The 4,642-nt window shown below is 35.8% G+C and overlaps 1 non-coding gene across 1 annotated transcript; it reads left to right on the top strand.

The window, feature by feature from the left end:
- Nucleotides 1-543: 543 nt before the first annotated feature.
- Nucleotides 544-656, top strand: LOC125778544 (U5 spliceosomal RNA). Its single transcript, XR_007422777.1, has one exon. It is a non-coding gene; the product is annotated as a U5 spliceosomal RNA (small nuclear RNA).
- The last annotated feature ends 3,986 nt before the right edge of the window (nt 657-4,642 follow it).

The raw sequence follows: 4,642 nt of genomic DNA, 5'->3' as shown, positions 1-4,642 counted from the left end.
AAGTCGTTCCGTATGGCAGTCTGAGTTGCTCCGAACGGTGCCGAATCGTCTCTCAGCTACGGCTATCATTATTTCTTTACTGAATGCTGAACTTGATTAATTCAAATATTGTACAATAATGAATGTTGGGTCTCAAGATGGATGATGGTGTTGCGAATAGTACGCTCAGTAGGCCGATTATGTAATCATAAGTTGAGCGAAGCGCGCGAAATACATTCTGTACAGAACTTGAATTTTCGTAATGGAGTTGAACGATTTGTAAACGTTTTTTAGGATTTCCATGATAAATGCCAAACAACACTCAACAAAAATAACATGACACCTTGACACGACTCACGCATAATCTGTCAAAAACATACTTTTAAAAAAACGGACCTTTTTTTAGATCACCCGTTATGGGTATATTAGATCTATATGCAAATACAAAATTCGATTTTTGGATTCAACTTGTGGTTATGTAAAGAGGTCAAAACATAGTAAGGGAAAAACTGTTGAATCGAAAAATCATCTGATATCATTTTTGGTTTGTTTTTATTATTTAAATATCTCTGGCTTCTCTTTAGTTGTTGAATAAATCTTTCGCCTTTTACTAAAGACTTCCGTGGAGAGGAGTACTCTAATGAGTCTAAAAGAATTTTTGAAGAGTTCGCGATCTTTGATTGCAAAAAAAAAGTTATAATATTATTTTTATAGTTGAAATGTAAAAGAAATCTGTATGCCGGCAGTTATAGCGCTTCCACGGATAGGAAAAAAATCGCAAATTTTTGCGCTGGAATAAAATTCCTCAGTCTATAACTATTGTATATACTGAAAGGTTGAGAAAAAAGAAGTGATTTTTCCCTTTCTGTTAAATACCTGAATTATTTGGGTTGAGTTGTGTTTTTAGAAAACAATTTTCAAACATCAACATTATACAGACCCTATTCTTTATTATACCCTAAACAGGTTATATTAAGTTTGCCTCGCATTTTCTAACAATCTGAGGGAAAGGTAAAGGAGAGTGCATATATTTTATACTTTTGTCCATCTGTCTGTATATATGCGAACTAGAACTTCAGCTTTTGAGATGTCGTTCTGAAAAATTTCATCTGTCTTTCCTTAAGCAGCTGCTCATTTGTTGATCCAAATCATGTCCTTGTAAAAAACCTTTTTTTGTTACAGCATATAGTTGCCATACAAATTACTGATAAAAAAGTCTTTATATAAAAAACTCTTTCATTTGTCAGGTTAACTTTATGAAATTTGGCATAAATTATTAACCAAGACATTGCTACAATCTCCGAGCATATTATGCAGATCGAACCACTAAACCATTTATGCAGTAAAAATTACATCGGTGAAGGGTATAATAGTTACGGTGCAGCCGGAGTTTCCCGCTTTTTCTTGTCTCTTTTCTTTGTATTTGAATATCGAAACAAGCTATAACGACAATTTTTGGCTTGATAACTTTATCTCGAAACTCTTCATTTGATTTGATTTCATTAATAAAAGTTCAATCATTAAAAAATATATCCCAAAAAATTTTTAGAATATTATAGTTTGAGAACTTTTTCTTAATATTGGTGGAACGTTTCTCTATTTTTTTATAGACGCACAGACCGTTAATTACAGGATCCAGCACTCACAACAAAATGTGTGAAAATAACCATAAATTCAGGATCAATTCACTTTTGCTCGATCTGACCACCTTTTGCCTTAACTATGGCCTTGAGACGGTCAAAAAACGAATCGCAAGCTGCCCGAATGTGACTTGCCGGTATTTTGACCCACTCACGACAATGACTTTCTTGAGCATCTCGAGACTGGTGTATTTTTTACTTCGAATCTTGCTCTCCAAAATGACCCAGAGAGAATAATCCATTGGATTCGCATCTGGTAAATTCGAGAGCCATTGTTTGGTCGTAATGAAGTTCGGTTGTTTTTCGGCCATTCTTGGTTCACTCGCGCTTTGTGAGACGGTGCTGAGTCTTGTTGAAACGTCCTTGGTTTGCGACCGAAATGTTTGTTTGCCCACGGCTTCAAAGCAGCCTCCAGAACACTTGCCCGATAATATGTCGAATTTACTTTGACGCCAGGCTCGATGAAAGCAATTGGAGGGCGCCCATCTTCGGTGGCAACTGTTTCGCTCTCTCAAGTCTTACTTGTTGCTGCTTCGGTGTGAGATCATGAACCTTTTGGAACTTGTAAGGCTTGACCTTGGGCTCATTTTTCAATATGCGTCGGATGCTACGGTCGGATATTTTCAGTTCTTAGCCATTTGATTGCCACTTCGTCGTGGATTTCGCTCAAGTCGCTTCTTCACTTTCCGGACCATCTCATGTGACGTTGCAGTTTTTTGATGACCACCTCCATGGCGTTTTGCAATACTACCAGTATCATAGTAACGAGTGATAACGCACCGAAAAACAAAAACTTTATTCACATTAAGGTGTTTGAGCTCAGGAACAATTACTGGCTGTGATTTTCCAGCTAAATATAAAACAATCACACTATTATGTTTGAATTCTATGATCACTTTTTTTGCGTTCACTTTTGGCAAAACGCTTTTGTACACTTGTGAATAATACTCCGAACTATCATTCAGTAAATTTATAAACAGCTGATTCCAGTGCGACAGCTGCGCGAACGGTCTTAAGAAGTTATATGTAATATAATAGGCTAAGCTTTGGGTGAGATCTAAATGAAATATCTTGACATAATTGTACATTTCTTCGGTGATATGCATAATATATATAGCTTCTGTGCTAATTTATAAAAAACTTTAAATTTATATCAAAAAAGTATCAATTTTGGAATGTCAATTTTTTTGTAAACATCTGGAAATATTTAAGATCTTCCTTTATAACTATTTGCCCTGTATTTAATTTTCAGGTAACTTCCAAAGTCTAATCAAATGAAGTCTATTGGAAGTATTAGATATTTTTAGGTTCCTATGATATTGAATAAAAGTCCAAATATGATAGTTTGCTGAAACATTTTATCATTAAAATCGCATTTCAGATAATTCTTAACTTAATGTCATAAAATGGTTGGAGAGCTTTGAACTTTACTGTCAGCGACTATTTCTTAAAATATACTTATATAACAATTATTATTATAATTATGTATAGAAGCGAAATCTTATCTCGGTTAGACCAGAAATTCCACGTGATATTTCAACAATATAAAGGGTGATTTATTAAGAGCTTGATAACTTTTTAAAAAAAAAAAACGCATAAAATTTGCAAAATCTCATCGGTTCTTTATTTGAAACGTTAGATTGGTTCATGACATTTACTTTTTGAAGATAATTTCATTTAAATGTTGACCGCGGCTGCGTCTTAGGTGGTCCATTCGGAAAGTCCAATTTTGGGCAACTTTTTCGAGCATTTCGGCCGGAATAGCCCGAATTTCTTCGGAAATGTTGTTTTCCAAAGCTGGAATAGTTGCTGGCTTATTTCTGTAGACTTTAGACTTGACGTAGCCCCACAAAAAATAGTCTAAAGGCGTTAAATCGCATGATCTTGGTGGCCAACTTACGGGTCCATTTCTTGAGATGAATTGTTGTCCGAAGTTTTCCCTCAAAATGGCCATAGAATCGCGAGCTGTGTGGCATGTAGCGCCATCTTGTTGAAACCACATGTCAACCAAGTTCAGTTCTTCCATTTTTGGCAACAAAAAGTTTGTTAGCATCGAACGATAGCGATCGCCATTCACCGTAACGTTGCGTCCAACAGCATCTTTGAAAAAATACGGTCCAATGATTCCACCAGCGTACAAACCACACCAAACAGTGCATTTTTCGGGATGCATGGGCAGTTCTTGAACGGCTTCTGGTTGCTCTTCACCCCAAATGCGGCAATTTTGCTTATTTACGTAGCCATTCAACCAGAAATGAGCCTCATCGCTGAACAAAATAAAGCGCGAAACACATTTCGAACCGAACACTGATTTTGGTAATAAAATTCAATGATTTGCAAGCGTTGCTCGTTAGTAAGTCTATTCATGATGAAATGTCAAAGCATACCCACGTGATCTGTCAAATACTAATGCATGAAAATCCTAACCTCAAAAAAATCACCCGTTATAATATGCCTCTCTTCTGGATTCGATTTATACTCACATAGTATGCATTCTATTTCTCTTATCCTATAGCAAACCATACACTTAATCAATAAATAATTAAATTTTGCAAACTCGTCAATATTCGTTCATTTTCTATACATTCGCATGCACACCCTGTATCGCAATTGCCATTTTCTATGCAGCGGCCATAAAATCGAGCGAAATACTACAAGATAAATGAGTGCTGTCATCAAGGATATTCCTCTACGACTATGTCAATGTATGTTTTGGTTGTTGTAGTTGCTGTTGTTCACATACTCATTGCCGCTGCACTCATACAAGTACGGAGGATGTAAGCGTGGCACTAACATTGTCTTTTAATGGCGCAAAAATCTTGTCGAGCAATTGGAATAGTGTTAAAAATTGCCAAATTGATTTTTTAGAAGTTCGAAATTGCTTTAGCGCTCACGCTCAATTGAATGTTGGAAACCATTGAAACATGAAAAACGAGAAAAATAAAAGTAGTACATAAAAATCCAGATACTCTGCTACACAGACATTTAGTGGGAAAAAAAGTAATCAACATTTTATGCGCTGC

Source organism: Bactrocera dorsalis, chromosome 4, assembly GCF_023373825.1.
Source record: "Bactrocera dorsalis isolate Fly_Bdor chromosome 4, ASM2337382v1, whole genome shotgun sequence".
Taxonomy (NCBI): Eukaryota; Metazoa; Arthropoda; class Insecta; order Diptera; family Tephritidae; genus Bactrocera; species Bactrocera dorsalis.
The sequence above is the reverse complement of the archived record's forward strand: the minus strand, read 5'-3'. Positions and strand labels throughout refer to the sequence as shown.